Genomic DNA, 18,906 nt, shown 5'->3' on the forward strand with positions numbered 1-18,906 from the left:
GAATGACTCTAGGGACCTGAACCACGAGAGCTGAATCTTCATGCTACCAGGATCAGCAAGTCTCAGCAACCACCTCTGGCAGCTGGCATACTCTTGTAGCATCCTGTAGAAAAAACACAAACATTTCCTCTTCCCCATATAAATTACCTGGACAGGATCATGTCAATATGTGGATCTTTCTATTTCACCTAGGCAGAAGTATGCCTAGTTGTAGGGCACCATAAACACTCAGTGTGTTCCTTGGCACCCAAATTTTAAAATTGAAATAAAAGGAGCATTATTTAGCATACAGGGATAACTCCCACTTTTATTTATTAAGATATAGTAAAGATATTATTTATTAAGGTAAGTCCTCGAGGATTAAATTGAGGACACTGAGCACTTGTATTTATAAATTGACTTGTATACCAAATTATTGTCTCTAGCATTATTGTTTTGGTTATATAAAGAATGAGATTTTTTTACTTATTGTTCTTATCTGGTATCATTGTCCTCCCTTGTTAAGGAGTCTAGGCAATCCAGTTTGAGTTCTTAATGTCCTATAAAGTAACAGTAGTTAGTGCTTTTTAACCACTAAGCCATCTCTCCAGCCCCTCACAAACTTTATTTACCTAAACATAAGCATTAATTAGAAATGTCAAATCCTGTAAATTTTGTCCAGATTCAGTCGTACTAGAAATCCCTGAGCTGGCAGGGTGAGGCTGAGAATTGAAAGTAAGCAAATGGAGTCTTCCTCTTTTCATATCAACTCCATTAAAAAACTCCATTTTAAAGAGCTGAGTAAATGGTTTTGTTAGGTTGTCTGAGCCAAAGCACTGAAAGGACAGTGAGTTGTCAGACAATTCACACTGAAATCATCACTCACTAATTTCAAGTAGAAAACCTGCCTCTAATAAAGCATTAAGTAATTGAAATCAATTGTAAACCACAAGCCACACATTGGCTATCAGTATATGAATTGAAAGCTTGATTTAAAAACAGTGGCTAAACCACAGAATTTAATAATCTGTGTTGAAGCAACAGAAACTCAAGAGAATAAACAAGTGATCCAATCATACATGTAGCCTTTTCATTAGATGAACCACCTATAAATACAGTAAGCCCATTTCCTATGGGTTGCATGTACAAATTTACAGTAAATATAAAAGCATGTAAAGAGTAAAATTATCAATTTTGTCTGAAAAATTTGTATATGTAATAGGCCAAATATCAGTATTTTGTAATAACCAATTAACTGTTGTTTGAAATAAGATATGTTTTATCAGGTTTCTTTTTCAAATACTTCCATGACTCTAGCCTACAATTCTGTATTAAGACAACTGAAGCTTTATCTCCAATGTGGATAACAAAGACCTAAGTCCTCTGGCAAGGTGAGGTACTTAGCCAACTAACATATCCTTAGAAGTTTAAAATTAGTTTCAAATATTCTTTTCTGGAGTAGTGTAACAGCTACTCCCCAAATATTAAAGCTCATTTTGAGAGCAAAGGTCTGTAGTAAAAATTTCCATATACACTGAAAGATTTAAAGTTCTAACTTTTTACATTGAAGAAGCAACAAAATTACATAATATAAGGCTGTTAGCCATTCCTAATGGTATCACTTTATGGGCAGTCTAAAATTATAAGCAAGCTCACGAAATGAAAACTCAAAATCAGTCCTCTAAATCTATCTTGAAATGGCAGTTGGAGTAAGCAAACTGGCTGTAATGTTCTCACAAGTTTCAAAACCTCATCAATCCTTTGTAAATCCTATAACAATCTCTATCTGTTTGATTTTTCTTAATTACAAATAAGTTTGAGTTAGTCAATGTAACACTGGCAATCCTTAATCACAATATTTCAGTTCTCCTTGTAACAGCAGAGCACAGCCACAATTTTGGAAAGTCACCTGAGTTCTGAGTACTGACTAGGCAGCTGTTCTTGGGGCAGTGGAATTAGCATCAAAATACAGATAGCTTCAGGGCAAACCACAACTTTGGAAAGCAAAACTCAACCTCCAACAATCTAGTCTCTAAAATCCAGTCTCCAAGACACTGAGTCTATCCTTCATGTTACTAAGTTTGACTGCCAATTCCTACATATGAACGCACAATGGTGTAGTCTCCAGTACCTCAACAAAGAGACATTGTCCTAAATTCTTTTAGAAGCCTGGTTTCTAGAATAAGAATTCCATAAAAATATTACCTCAATTTAGACCTGTTTCCCTAGGTTGGCTCATGGCACATGTTGTCTACAATGACTCCATCCAAATTATAAGTTTTATGTCAATTTTCTGTTACCAATATTATACCTTTTTAACCATATCTAATAATTTAAAAGCCAATAATCCATGACCAAGGCATGTAGAGCATATTTATACATTTAAAACCAATCAGAAACAAAATTAAAGTGGCTACACATATCTTTAATATTTAGACCAAGCACCATTTTTACCTTTTTAGCTATGATTTTAAGAGAAGCACCTTGTCACCTGTTGAGTCAAATAATAAGTCAGGGATTTTTCTAAGAGAAACAGCTATCAGGTCTTGTACCAAAGAAGCTGAGGAGCTGTTGGTGCCTTTAAGATCAGCTCATGTAGGCGCTCACCCCCGGGCAGCTTCTCCAGCTGACCTATGCTCCTAGCTACACGTGCAGGGCTCTAAAGGCCGATTGAAACTGCTTTTTATTCATTTGTTCCTTTTTGAAACGAGTTAAAACCAAATCAAGATGTGAACGATTGACAGGTAAAGTTTTTACCATTTTTTCTTTTGAACATGAAACATAAAACATTTAAGCAACAGAAACAAAAAACACAGACATAAACTGACATACAGGGACAGCTTGGTGCACCAAGGACAGACAATAGACAAAGAGGGAAAAAACCAGATGGTGTCAGCAGAGAGGTAGGATTTCCCCTTTCCCACCACTTCCACGGTGACTATCCACTCGAGTGATTTTGATATGGACGATGGATTGTCTCAATTCCTGGACTAGTCCATCAACGTGTTGAAACCAAATTCCTGTAAGATACTGAGATATATTACGGGATATCTGAGCAGCACGACTGACATTCACAAATGGTATGGAAGTGAAACACAGTCCTGAATATTTTTACTCACAACCCAATTACATTAACTCCATCAAGCTGTGCATGGGCATTGAGATGTCCTTTTGTTTGATTCTCCTGAATAAATTTTCAGGTGGTCTACCTCTATCAAATCTGATCAGTATGACTCTGTGAAGCTCTTCTTCATAGTGAGCTGCCTCATCTTCTAAATCCTCTTCCTCAGAGGAGCCAAGCTCGTCTGTCTCTGAGCTATCAAGCTCTGAAGCCTTTAATTCCTTTACCGGATAAAGACTTCTCCTTTTCAAGACTTTTTTCTCCTTTCTCTGTTTCATCTCTCCTGGGGCATTTTTTCCCCAATCTCTCGATTCTGCAGATCTGAAGTCTTTGGAAGGGACTGTCTGCTTATATTCATCTTTTCTCCTTGAGCTCTTTCATTTTTTATTCCAATCTGTTTCTGACATGGTGTCTTGTAACTTCCCTAGTACTCTCCGTCCCGCCACCACAGTTGGACGGCATTTCCCATCTTCTAGGCGCAACCTCTGATGGTGCCTAGTGGCAGCCATGAAACCAAAAACCAAAAGAGAAAGCACGAAGGCTGCTAAAACGATAATAAAAACTTCCGCCGCATCTTCTAGCGGGGGAGAGAAATGGAATAGATCAAGACCAAGCATGTCTCTCAGAGCCTACCTTAATCACTACAGTTCTGGATTCCCTCTGCGGACGGAGGACCCCCTCTCGGCGCCTGGCGATGGCGTGGCTTTTTTTCCGAGTTCTTGGCACCAGATGTCGCGTGCCCAACGTCCCGCCAGCAGGAAACGCATGCGCGAACACATGAATCCTTCTGTAGCCAAAATGTTTATTATTTCTTAAAGAGAGGCCCGGGGCGCCAGCATGGTGCGGCTTATATACACCCAAGCGCGGCGCATCCACACATGATTGGTCGCTTACCCATGATCTCATTAGGCACGCCCCGGAGTGGGCAAAGACCTGGCATGAAGGCACTCTTGCACATGCGCACACAGTTAACTTCCTGAAAGGAAGTCGGCTGGCGCGGCGGAGGCCAGCGCCATCTTGTAATGGCAAAAGCTATCATGGCCTTCCACATTGGGTGCAGTGGAAGCCAGCACCATCTTGTGTTGGTGAATGTTATTGCGGCCCTGTACAGCTAAGACACATAAAGAAATGTTCAACATCTTTAGTCACAAGGGAAATCCAAATCAAAACAACCCTGAGAGTCAATCTCATACCAGTGAGAATGGCTAAGATCAAAAACTCTGGCGACAGCACATGCTGATGAGGTTGTGGAGAAAGAGGAACACTCCTCCATTGTTTGTGGATTGCAAACTGAAACAACTGTTCTGGAGATCAGTCTGGAGGTTCTTCAGAAAATTGGACATTGAACTACCTGAGGATCCAGCTATACCTCTCTTAGGCATATACCCAAAAGATATAACAAAGACACATGTTCCACTATGTTCATAGCAGCCTGATTAATAATATCCAGAAACTGGAAAGAACCCAGATGCCCTTCAACAGAGAGGAATGGATACAGAAAATGTGGTACATCTACACAATGGAATATTACTCCGCTATCAAAAACAATGACTTTATGAAATACATAGGCAAATGGATGGGACTGGACAATATCATCCTGAGTGAGGTAATCCAATCACAGAAAAACACACACGGTATGCACTCATTTGACAAATGGATACTAGCCCAAATGCTGGAACTACTCTAGATGCACAGAACACATGAAACTCAAGACGGATGACCAAAATGTGAATGCTTCACTCCTTCTTTAAAAGGGGGAACAAGAATACCCTTGGCAGGGAATAGAGAGGCAAAGATTAAAACAGACACAGAAGGAACACCCATTCAGAGCCTGCCCCTCATGTGGTCCATACATATACAGCCATCCAATTAGACAAGATGAATGAAGCAAAGAAGTGCAAGCCGACAGGAGCCAGATGTAGATCGCTCTTGAGAGACACAGCCAGAATACAGCAAATACAGAGGCGAATGCCAGCAGCAAACCACTTAACTGAGAATAGGACCCCCGTTGAAGGAATCAGAGAAAGAACTGGAAGAGCTTGAAGGAGCTCGAGACCCCATATGTACAAAAATGCCAAGCAACCAGAGCTTCCAGGGACTAAGCCACTACCTAAAGACTATACATGATTTGACCCTGGACTCTGACCTCATAGGTAGCAATGAATATCCTAGTAAGAGCACCAGTGGAAGGGGAAGCCCTGGGTCCTGCTAAGACTTAACCCCCAGTGAACTAGATTGTTGTGGGGAGGGCGGCAATGGGGGGAGAATGGGGAGGGGAACACCCTGAAAGAAGGGGAGGGGGAGGGATTAGGGGAATGTTTGCCCGGAAACCGGGAAAGGGAATAACACTCGAAATGTAAATAAGAAATACTCATTAATAAAAAAAAAAAAAAGAACATTTGGAACAACTTGTCATTCCTTCATAAATACTTAGTATCTGAAACAAAATGTATTTATAATTAAATTAGTAAAAGTGAAAAGAAATAAATACATAACTTGTTCCAGTTCCTCTTCCCCATTGGTAGACATTGATCACTCATGATCACCACCTGCAAACCTGGTTGGAAACGCAATGTATAATGTCTGGGAATTAAGTGAATGAGAATACTCTTCAGAGGGAGCTTTAATGAGATAGATCGTTTTAATGGGGAGAACAAAGGCTATTTAAACCTTTGTGTGTAAGTGAAGGCCTATAGGTGTAAGTGGTCAGGTCCAGGTTGCTGGAGGTTCCTCATTTGCATAGGGAGAATTCCAGGTCTGCTGGACATGACCTAATAAGGGGACACGAAAGTTAACCTGGTTACCAAACTTAGTCACCTTTTCAGGTTGGGGGAAGTTGGGAGCACAGTGCTACAAGCCCTGAGACAGTAGTACCTGGGGCAGATGGAGAGGAATCCTATTCTTGCCTGATCTCAAGATGAGATTTACAGAGTCTGGGCCCACCTTGATCCACCCTAACTCCAGACATGCTCACCGTAACTCCACGGCTCTCTGATCCAACTCATACATAGTCTAATTTCTTGAATTTATAAGTGCAAATTCCAGACATGCCTTGTCATGTACTAATTAGTGAAGTCACATCAGTTTCAATGTAAATTTAGACTTTCAAATTACAGGGAGATACAGATTTTGGAGGTTCATTTGGATAACTAATATTATCTTAGATGCTGGTTAATTGTATCATTTGAACTTCTTTGAACAGAACATGTTTTACCTATTTGTAATAATTATATTCATAAAGTTGGTGTGATACAATTTTGCAAGTTATGTGAATGTTTACAGTTTGTAGGACTTTATAGGGAATTTAAACATTAATTTAAACGTTAATGAAATATATTGCAATTATCTGTTTAAACAACCTGATGTCATTTATAAAGGTAGAAGATTTAAAATTAAAATTAAAGTGTTTAAAATGTTTTAATATTTCTCAAAAATGGAAAAGCTTTGGAAACCTATTAATGAGTATTTTGACCTTTATAATTTATAACTTTGGTTAAATGCCTACCCTCCCCGAAAATAAATAAATGACTGTTTCAGTAAATATCTGAATTAATTCTTCTGCTTAATTATGATATTTTGTTTCCCTATTTCCTGACAATGTGTCATTTTATAAAACCTGTCAGGTAGAATCCAAAGGCAGACACTTCCTTTTGACGTTTCATCAATGCATCACACACTTTGAATTATTGTTTTATTAATGTTTTCTACTTATTCTACAGTTTATACCTTAGGTGAAAATGTCAGGTGGATGGCCTTAGGGTGTTATGAAGAAGGAGATCCCTATAAAGGCAATCAAGAAAATATATAATTCTAATACTCTGGATATAAAATTGACATTTTGGTGTGAAAATCTGGATGTTTCTACTTTTGAATTGTTATACCTTGATTAAAAAAATCAGCCACTTTGTGTCTAGAAATTGGGACTTTTAAAACTGAGAAGGAGGAATGGCCAGCCATTTCTTTCATCTAGAAAACAAGTCAGCTTTTCAGTATATTACATGAAGGGACAGATAACCAGTCAAGCTTGATGACCAATATCTCCTGATGTAGGGAGTAGGAGGAATGTGAACGTTCCCAAAAGAAATGGGAGTCTGAAGACTCCTATTCATATAATTGTGTAATTACATTTTCTTCTTTTAAATTGTAATATGTTTAACACATTTTTCTTTTCTACTCTGATATTTACTTTTAGTAAAAAAGTTCCAGCTTCATCATCACTACAAAGTAACAGTACCCAAATTCAAGACACATTTGAGTTTCCAAACTTTATCTTGTTGCTACCTTATGCTCTCAGTCTCACTTGTATCGTTAATTAGAGAATAGAATGACAATTTTAAAAAATGTGAGCACCATGAAAGAGTTGTAAAAAAGAAGAAAAGTAAATGATTTGACAACATTCATACTTATAGGTGATTTGAAATTTTAGCCACTAAAACAAAATATTGGTAAAAGTACACTGTTAAAGTGATTCATTTTAAGTTACACAGATTTGTAAAAACTGTCTATTGAAAATTAATTATGGCTCATAATTGGCATCAAGCATGTGGTTTTTAAACACATATTCATTTAACCATTAACAATTTAATGAAGGAGGCACTAGACATTTCTGTATTGAACAAGAAAATAATGAGCAAGATAGAGCCACTAGAGAGATTATCATATAGTCATATAGTGCAGTGTGTGATATTCTATGACATGTTGATCTTCCAATTCTTCCAGTTCTTCCAGTTCTTCCAATCTAAAGGATCTACATGACACCTTCTGTCGCTAATTTTACTTGACCCTAAAGCAGGTGAGCTATTACAAATACATAATTCAGAAAAGTACCTGCCTCCTATAAACAGCCTGAATGGGATGTAGTTGAGATATTGATTGTATGAGACATTATTAAATTTAGGGCTAGACAAAGAGCAAAGGTCATTAGATAGATACTACAATAGACAGATCTTCTACTTTCATGAGACAAGCTCCAGACATTCTCTTTCAATGTGTGTGTGGGCACACACACACACACACACACACACACACACATGCACACACACCCCAGTCAATATAATTCATATTCCCAATACAGATACAACAAGGATGAAATTGGCTGAAATGGACAACAAAGGGGAGGGAGAACCTGTAGACACCATATCTAGGCTTTAGGCAAGGCCCCCGGTTAGGCGATGGGACCACCCACTTATCTCCAAATTTTTAAACCAGAAGGGCTCCTGTCTAAAGGAAATATGAGAACAAAGTGTTGAGCAGAACCTAAAGGAAAGGGCATCCAGAGACTGCCCATCTACAGAGACCAAACACAGACACTATTGCTGTTGTCAAGAAGTGCTTGCTAACAGGAGGCTGATATAGCTGTCTCCTGAGAGCCTGAAAAACACAGAGGTGGAGGCTCAAAGCCAACCACTGGACTGAGCAGAGGGACCCCAATAGAGGAGTTAGAGAAAGAACTGAAGGAGCTGAAGGGATTTGCAACCCCATAGGAAGAACAACATTATCAAACAACCAGACCCCCCAAAGCTCCCAGGGACTAAACCACCAACCAAAGAGTACACATGGAGGGACCCATGGCTCCAGCCGCATATGTAGCAGAGGATGGCCTTATCTGGCATCAATGGGAGGAGATGTCCTTGGTCCTGTGAAGGCTTAATTCCCCAGTGTAGGGGAAGGCCAGGGCAGTGAGGTGGAAGTGGATGGGTGGGAAGAGGAGCACCCTCATAGAAGCAGAGGATTCTTGAGAAGAAACCAGAAAAGGGGATAACAGTTGAAATATAAATACACAAAATATCCAAGAAAAGCCTGTACTATTTAATATCCATATTTTATAGTTTGAGATACTATGAGTTTACAAAGTTAAGTGTCTTGCCATTGCTGATTAAACAAAACTAACAAGTTCTTTTGGTTCATGAACTATATTTTTCCCATTATAAATCTCCAATATCCTTAGAGATAACCTCACATGCAATATTAATCATATAAATTTATATATGGACAATTAGTGTTGATGGCCAACATTCTCAACGGAATATGCTTGAGATACTTGCACCGTTTTTCACTGCTTAAGTTGTTTATTACCAAGCAATGTATGTTCCCGTGAAGGAACGTGTGTAAAATGTGTGTGTGGATTGACTTCACTGATTGAAAGAGAATGATTTTATTGTTATCTGAAGGAGATACGAGCTTTTTTGGTGTGTCATCTGCACTATCAGTAGTTCAGAAATCCTTCCCTATAACTTTTCAAATTTACCAAGCATTAGGAAAATTTGCTGCTACTTTATGACCCTGGTGCTTTCTTTGTTTCAGAATCTCTTTTCTTCTGTGTTCTTAGTAATGGCTACTATGATGTGTTTAAATATTGACCTTTACTTTCTTTCTCTGAAAATATTTTTGCATTGGTTACAAGCAGCAGCTGTTTATCATCACATTTATTTTTTATAGATAGAATACTTTTCCCCTGTGATATCAGGTGAGATATATATATATATATATATATGTATATATATATATATATATATATATATATATATATATATGAAAAAAGTTGCCTTTACATTGGCAATTAGTCATAGTTGGATACTTCTGTGGATGAGAGACACATTACTATACAATATTATTTTAGAATGTTCATTTGTAATTCCTTTTGGTTATTCTTAACTTTAGCTTGAGTCACTAACAAAGATTATGAGACCTTCATTTCCTTCAAAGAGATCTTTACAATTTTGAGAATCTGCAACTTAAAAAAACTTCCGCTCATATTTTTGGAGGATAAATACCCCAGGGAAGAACATTTACAAATGTTTTACTAAGAGTACACAGAGAGAAAAAAACCTTTGAAACATGTATGGTAAGTAACAATAAATAAGTGCTGTACACAGCTTTAATTAAAAGAGCTTCCTCTGTTAGTAAATAGGTATGAATGGAAAACCTTGAATTTGTTCATGATGTTGATAATAGATAACAGGTGTTTGCAAGTTCTAAAGATGATACAAATATTGTCCACTCTAGAGCTCAAAGACCATCTCAGAGAAGGGGATATTTCTTCCTAGGTAGAAGCTCTGCCTTTTGAATATGTCATAGGCATGGCTATCATTTGGAAGGGACGAGAGATAGTAGGAAGGTAAGTGTAATAGGAATTAATTTCATAAATAAACAGTATTAACAACTGTTAAAGTGTGTTAAAAATAAATAAACTTAAAATATTTAAAAACAAGAATGTGGGTGATGGCTAGTACAAAATCACTCAGAAGGTAAAAGTATGTGCTTACAAAGCCTAGAGACTCAGGTTTATCTCTACAACCAAATGGTGAAAGAAAAATTTGACTGTTGTAACACACACACACACACACACACACACACACACACACACCTTACATAAACATAGTTAAGAAACATTCTTTAAAAATATATTTCTAAAAAACATTAAAAAAATTAAAACAAGCATTTTAGGAAGTATTTATGAATTTTCATTCTGCCTTCTTCCTACGCACATAAGTCTTCGTTTTCATTCCTTGCTTTTAAGACTTGAAGATTTTCTACAAGGACACTGAAGAAGAAATTGTCCTCTTGGTATTCTTAGTTTGAAATAGAATTGGAACAGAAGTTAAAAGTATAGAAAAATCACACAGGAAAGTCTGTTTTTTGACATTTACAGCTCAATTTTACCAATTTAGGTTTGAATAAGCTTCAGATAAGAATCCAAGCTTATCCAGGGTGACCTTGAATTCTTAGAATCTCAAGTCACATCTTTATAATCCTAAATTCCTTTTGAAGATACAAGTCATTGCATTCCAGGGGAAATCTTGGTTTGTCTTTGTACCTCACAGTCAAGGATGAGTAAGGTCACAAAGTAGCAACACTACTAAAAATGTGAGATTAAGCTATCCTAAGAGGAACTTCTGTAAGATGAAAAGAGGTGGGGAGAATTAAATAACGACCAATTGTAGAAGGCTATATAACTCACCTAACAAATTAAAATGAATGTTATGTAAAGTAATATTTATATTGACAAAATAGATATTATATTTCATAAAGAATGTACATTTTTAGATACACTAGATCAAGATTCTATAGTGTAAGTAAATAACATAATAAATAAATTATTAAATTACATCCAAATATAATTAAGTATTGGTGGACGAGCTCTAACACAGTTACATGCTATATACAGCATCCTCTGTATTATTCTATTTCAGGAAATGCTCAGATGAAGTCAGGTTAATTAATCATAATTAATATGTACAGACGAGCTGGCATTTACAGTCATCTTCCTGATAGCTTCACAACTAAACTTATATAAAATTCTCTCAATATTGAAAATTTACCTGTTAAATGTGTTTCACATCCAAGTTCGTTGATTGTATAGAACTAATTTTTTTCGAGTTTGATTTTCTTCCTTTAGGTTTGCATAAACTAATAAAAAAGAGGTAAGGTGCCTGTAGTTTATTTTATGGCAGTTGTTACAATTTTTTCATCTACTAATTCACTTTCTACCATACTTGTGTAAATAGCGAAACTCAAAAACAAGCTCTGTACCGCATGTTGTATTATGTTTGGTATATGTAAATTTTAAAAGTATTTGGAAGAATTATCAACCAAAGTATAATATTATGTGGGCATGTTCTATTTTCTTTTGAAGAAAAATGAGACACCAGTTATTCTCTTCTTTCTAGGTAGCAGATTAACATTTGTACAGTTATACAAACCACAAAAAGATTACTTTTTCCCCATCTGAATTAATTGCTTCAAAGTTATTATGAAAAAAAAAAACACTCCAAACCTAAATGAAGAGCAATGTGAGGTTAAATTAAACGGCAAACTCTTGTTAATATATCAATTTTAATGAAACTATTTCCATAGAAAATTTGGAAAGTAAGATATGTGGACAGGATTGTTGAAAAATATTAATATAATTAATACCTTCCTATAATTTACAATTGAATTTTAAATTAAATCATTATACCTTAGGCATATTTATATATATATTTTACTGTGTAAATTAAACTACTTTTAGAAGTCAGAGGAAAAGTAGGATTGAGATAAATTATTTTACTTATTTGAAAACTGAAAAAATAAACCTAAGGTAATAAATGTCGAACCAAATGGCTGTATTATTTTGATGTATTTGAAACAAAAAGAAAATGAGCTAAGATAATTCCAAAATAACACACATGAACTTTTGGACTTTGGCCCATGCATTTTAATCAGGTGTCTTCTACTATTTCTAACCTTGAATTTCAAATATGAGTTGAGTAAACATGTCTCATAGAATTTAAGGATAGATGAGTGGTCCTTTGAAGCTGAAGAGCAAGGGGGAAATGATATGTCAAAATGTTTGTCAGTGGTACATACAGTCAGTGGTAGAAACAGGCTCAGGCATTCTATGGCACAGATGGGAACTGCAGCAGTAAATTTTAAGAGTCAGAAGAAAGAAATTTTGAATATTTATACACTGAGAATATAATAGAATTTGAGGTCTACTATAAATTTGCATCATTTAATATGCATATGAATATCCCTCACACAGGATTCTATAAATGTGTCAAGTTAAAATCTGAAATCCTCAAATTGCCCCGTGACCATTCTCTCTAGTATGAGCATTTGTTACAAAATGAGATTTCTGAGTCTAGATGTTTCCTTCTGCTTCTTTAGTCCTCAATAATTTTGAACCTTCCCAAATACCTCTAGTTCACATATTTATTTCTCATAGGTTCCTCAAAACTTTAAAGTTATTATATAATTTATATTAGTAAATTATATATAGGTAAAACACTATAGGGGTTTATCTTTCTCTGTGTATGAGATATTTCTAAAATCTACTGATATTGGCTGTATCATGGAAAATCCTAATTTGGTTTTAAAAGTAGATATCATAATTTCCCACTGAACCTCATATTCAAGGATTAATAAAGACATGAATACCTACCTCAGTAAAAATCTCAAATAAAAGCAGCCCAAAAAGAGGATAATTTCTTGAGAACTCAATTATGAAAGGTATATATTTGTGTGTGTGTATGTGTGTGTGTGTGTATACACATATTATACATATATATATATATATATATATTATAAGTTAGAAACTAAAAGTTAATTATAATTATAAAAAGTGGTAATCAACCATCAACCATAAATGATATAAATGGTAATCGAGGCATACTTCAAGAATTATACTGTTTATATAGTATAAAAATCAAGATTTTATTTAGTAAAAAGTTTTGTATTTTCCTGCATATTAACTACATAAAGGGAAAACCATAACAGTTCACTAAATTACAAAAGCTAAATTCAGCAATATATATATGTATAAATTTTATGTCATTTTCTGTCCTTAGATATATATATATATATTTATCCTTAAAAATAAAGAAAAAGAAAGAACATCTTCATATTTATGTATAGTATGAACTTGTGCTTCTCTATACATTTCCAGAAAATATATTTATAGGTCATTAATGTTGATTTCTATACGGGCAAAGTGTATATAATAAGGAACACAAAGAGACTATTCTTTCATCATTCAATCATAAAAAAAAAAATCCTAAGGGAATAGTCAACTCTATATAATGTAGTCTAAGATTATAAACCATAATATAGGATTTGTATAAAATAAAACCTTATGCTATAGCTATTTTTATAAAATATTAAAATTACCTGGGACAAAAAGCTTTTTAAATAAAAGAAGTATAATGACCACTTTCCCTAAGAAAATCAGAATAACAGAAAACAACAAATGATCCCTCCATTGTATTCATCTTAGGACTGGCTGTCAATCAAAATGTCTGTAGTATGTACTGTTATCTACAGAAGGTCAGGAAATCAAATAAAAATATGTAGCAATAGGGGGTGAGGAACTGGGGATAGCCACTGGAGGGACATAGATACCAGGGAAGTGAGAGGCTCCCAGGACCTAATAGGGATGACTTTAGCCTAAGTTTGAAGCAAAGGGGAACTAGAGTCTGTAGAGACCATCTCCAATTGTCAAACAATGGGGTTGCCCACCCATTTCAAAGTTTTTAACCCAGAAAAGTTCCTGTCCAAGAGAAAGACAGGGACAAAAAAATGGAGCAGGATTGAAGGAAGCATAACCCGGGGACCGCCCCACCTGCGGATCCATCCCTTCTGAAGATCCCAAACCCAACACTGTTGCTGTTGCCAAGAGGTGCTTTCTGACAGGAACCTGTTGTGGCTTTTCCCCGAGAGGTTCTGCCAGCACCTGAATAAAGCAGATGTGGATGATGAAAGTCAGCCATCAAACTGAGTTCAGGGCCCCTGATGAGGGAGCTGGCAGAAGGACTGGAGGAACAGACTGCAACCCCTTAGAAAGAACAATGTCAGCTAGCCATACCACCCAGTGCTCCCAAGGACTAGACCACCAACCAAGGAGTGTACATGAGGGATCCATGTCTTCAGATACATATGTAGCAGAGGATGACCTTGCCTGACACCCTCTACTACATATTTAATGGGCCAATGAAGGTGAGTTTTGGAGCATTGGGGATTAGGTGAGTGGCTGGGTGAATGGGGAAGCACTGTCATAGTGACAAAGGGTAGGGGTTGCATTCTTCTCCCTTCCAAGTGGGACTGAGGCATTTTCATTGGGCCCTTCAGCTTGTTGATCTTTTTTAGTTCTGTGGACTGTATCTTGGGTATCTTGGGTAGTCTGTACTTTTTTTATTTTTGGCTAATATCTGCCAGTCAGTGAGTATATACCATGTGTGTTCTTTTGAGACTGGGATACCTCACTCAGGATGATATTTTCTAGTTCCATCCATTTGCCTGCAGAATTCAGGATGTCCTCTTCTTAATGGCTGGCTAGTATTTCATTGTGTAAATGAATCACATTTTCTGTATCCATTTTTTTCTGTCATGGGACATCTGCATTGTTTCCAGCTTCTGGCCATCACAAATAAGGCTGCTATGAACATTGTGGAACATGTGCCCCTGGGACATGGTGGGGCATCCTTTTGGTATATTCCTAAGTGTGGTATTGCTTTGTCTTCAGGTAAATCTATTTCCACTTTTCTGAGGAACCTACAAATTGATTTCCAGAGTGGTTGTATCAGTTTGCAGTCCAACCAGCAATGGAGTGTTCCTCTTTTTTCACATCCTCACCAACATTTGTTGTCACTTCAGGTTTTGATTTTAGCATTCTGATTGGTATTAGCTGGAATCTCAGTGTCATTTTGATTTGCATTTCTCTGCTCACTAAGAACTTTGAACATTTCTTTAGGTGCTTCTCAGCCATTCAAGACATGTGTTTATTTTTGTAATCTATATAGCAATAGGTTTCATTATAGCTTTTTCTAAAGGTCACTGATATAAATTGTGCCTCCTCATATTATTCCCCTCCTCTATACTAATAGCCCATTTCCAACACCTTTTTAATACCACCTGATTCATTTTCACCCTTCCCATACTTATAACATTAAATTCTATCTCTTCTTAAAAAAACCCTCTGTTCTCCATTGCTCTTTTTAGTTTTCTAAATGAATAACATATTATCTAAAATTTAAAGCTAACATCTATGTCTTTTGGACAATTTAAGGTGAACTTGACACAGGCTACAGTTATCTAAGCAAAGGAAACACCAATTGAGAAAATGTCTCAATTGAGAAAATGCTTCTTTAAGATTTGGGATCCATATCAAGGGGAGGCTCCAAGGCCTGACATTATTACTGATGCTATGGTGTGCTTATAGACAGGAGCCTAGCATGTCTCTTCTCTGAGAGGTCCAACACACCTCTGAGACAGTAGCAGATGCTTACACTCAACCAATGGACTAAAGTCGGGGGCCCCTGTTGTTGAGTTAGGGAAAGGCTGGAAAAAGTTGAGGAAAGAAACGCCAAAGGAAGACTACCCTCTTGACCAACACAGACCTGTTTGATCTCTCAGACACTGAGCCACCATCCAGGCAGCATACACTAGCTGGTCTGAGGCCCATGATACATATACAGCAAATGACTGCCTGATCTGGTCTTTGTCAAAGAAGATGTCCCTAACTCTGGAGAGCCATGAGTCATGAGGCCCCAGATGGTGGGAGGCTTGGTTGGCTGGGCTGGGCTTGAGAGTGGGGTGGGACATCCTCTTTGAGACAGCAGGGAGGATGAATGGGATAAGAAACTGTTGGAGGGCAAACCTGGAGGGGGATAACAACTGGACAGTAAAAAAAAAGATTAAAAAATAAATATTAAAAAGAAAAGGGAAGGGAAGGAAAGGAAAGGAAAGGAAAGAAAAGAAAGATTTGGTTGTAACTAAGCCTGTTGGTCATTTCCTCAATTAGTGATTAAGGTGCAGCCCATTGTGGCTGGTGACATCCCTGTGCTGGTCGGTCTGGTTTCTATGAGAAAGCAGTCTGAGCATTCCATGTGGAGCAAACCAGTAATCACCACCCCTCCATGGCTTCTACATTAGCTCCTGCCTCCAATTTTTGGCCCTGTCTTTTCTCTGATAAAATGTTACCTTGAAGTGTAAGCAGATCATATCCCGTTCATTCTAAGTTGTTTTTGGTCATTGTGGCTTTGCACAGCAATAGTAATCCTAACTAAGACAGAACATACCATAAAGAAAATAGGATGATTGTCTTTAGGGTCTGGGTAACCACTTTCATGATGCTGCATCCAAATCCATCTGCTTAATACAAAAAGTTTTATAATTTATCTATTGACAATGCAATAATACACAATTGCATATATTTATCAACTTTTTTTATCTAGTCATCACTGGAGATGCATCTGGATTCCTTCCATTCTCAGCTTTTGTGAATACAGCAGCAACAAGCCTAATTGAATAAGTACTCTGTATAAAATAGTCTTTTGAACCCAAGAATGGTATGGCTAGATCATGTATAAAATATATTTTTATTTTTTGAAGAATTTTACCAGTGAGTTTTTAAAGGGATATTTAAATCACTTATTCAATATGTTTATATATTGTCTTGGCATATTTTATGCCAAAATGACACAAGTCATAGTCATCTGGAAGGTGGTATCCTCAAATGAAAAATGCCTCCCTAAGATCCAGCCCTAAAGCATTTTCTTAATAGCTCATTGATGGGGGAGGGTCCTAGGATTCTATATGAAAGAAGGCTAAGCAAGCCATGAAAAGCAAGCCAGTAAGCAGGGCCTCTCCATGGTCTCCGTATCAGCTTTGGCTTGCAGCTTCCTGCCTTTTTGTGAGTCCTTGTCCTGAAGTCTTTTGATGATGACCAGTGATATGGTAAAGTAAATCAAATAAACTGGACCTTTGCCTCTTAATCTTGATGACACATGAAAGTCAGAGGATAATTTTTGAGACTCAGTTCTTTCTGTAATCATGTGGGTACCATGGTTTGTACTTAGGTTGTTAGAGCTTGTGGCAAAGTGCCCTTGTATGCTGAGTCTCACAAATTATTTATTTATTTATTTATTTATTTATTTATTTATTTATTTATTTATTTTTATGGGTGGTAATGCCAATTGGTTTTTATTTTTTCTTTTTTTATTGGATATTTTATTTATTTGAATTTCAAATGTTATCCCCTTTCCATGTTTCCCCTCCACAAACCCCATATTCCATTGCCTCTTCCTCTGATTCTGTGAGGGTGCTCTTGAACCCACCCATTCACCACTCCCACCTCACCACCCAGCATTCTCTTACACTGAGGCATCAAGCCTTCATAGGACCAAGGGTTTCTCCTCCCATTGATGCCAGACAAGGCCATCCTCTGCTACATATGCAACTGGAGACATGGGTTCCTCCATGCCTACTCATTGGTTGGTGGTTTAGTCCTTGGGAACTCTGAGCATGGCAGGTTTGGTTGGTTGATATTTTTGTTTTTCATGTAGGGTTGCAAATTCCTTCATCTCCTTTAGTACTTTTTCTAACTTCTCCATTGAAGTCCCTCTGCTCAATCCAGTGATTGGCTGTGAGCATCTCCCTCTGTATTTGTCAGGTTCTGGCAGAGCCTCTCAGGAGACAGCTATATCAGGCACTATCAGCAAGCACTTCCTGGCGTCAGCAATAGTGTCTCGGTTTGGTGTCTGTTTTTAGGATGGATCCCCAGGTGGAGCAGTCTCTGGATGGCCTTTCCTTCACTCTCTACTCCACACATTTCCCCCATATTTCCTTTAGACAGAAGCAACTCTGTGTTCAAAATTTGGAGATGAGTGGGTGGTCCATTCCCCAACTGGGGGACTTGCCTAAACTCTGGATATGGTCTCTGCTGGTTCTCCCCTTTGTTGGGCATTTCAGCGAATTTCATGCCCTTTGGGTTCTGAGAGCCTCATGCTTTCCTGGCATCTGGAACTTCCTGGTGGCTACCCCAGTTCCCCATTCCCTGTTGCTAAACACCACTGTTCAAATTCCTGTCCCTCTGTGTGTCATCTCTGTCTCCTCCCATGCTTGATCCGGTCCTCCTTTTGCCCATCCCCCTTCTTTCTTCCTCTCAGGGACTTGGTATTCTCACAAAGTATTAACAGCATAGCGAATCTTCACTTGAATCTCCTGATTGCTTCCTGCGTGTTCAAAGTAATCCCATATAATTTATTTAATGTAAACATATTTGTCAAGTTTTGCTTTTGGCAGATATTATGGACATCATATCTCAAAATATTTTGTCTACGCCTGTGTTTTTAATATTCCACATATTGACTTCTAGTAGGGTTATTGTTTGTAGTCAATTTTTAATTAATATTTTATATTTGGTGGTCAACAGGAATTAAGTTTCATTTAACTTGTAAATATATTTGAATAACCCCTTTCAGAATCGTATTGGGCTGCCCTTGTTGATGCTTAATTTGTGAAATATCAGTGAGCTTTACATATATAAATAT

The sequence above is a fragment of the Rattus norvegicus genome, chromosome 14 (genome assembly GCF_036323735.1).
Source record: "Rattus norvegicus strain BN/NHsdMcwi chromosome 14, GRCr8, whole genome shotgun sequence".
NCBI classification, from domain to species: Eukaryota; Metazoa; Chordata; class Mammalia; order Rodentia; family Muridae; genus Rattus; species Rattus norvegicus.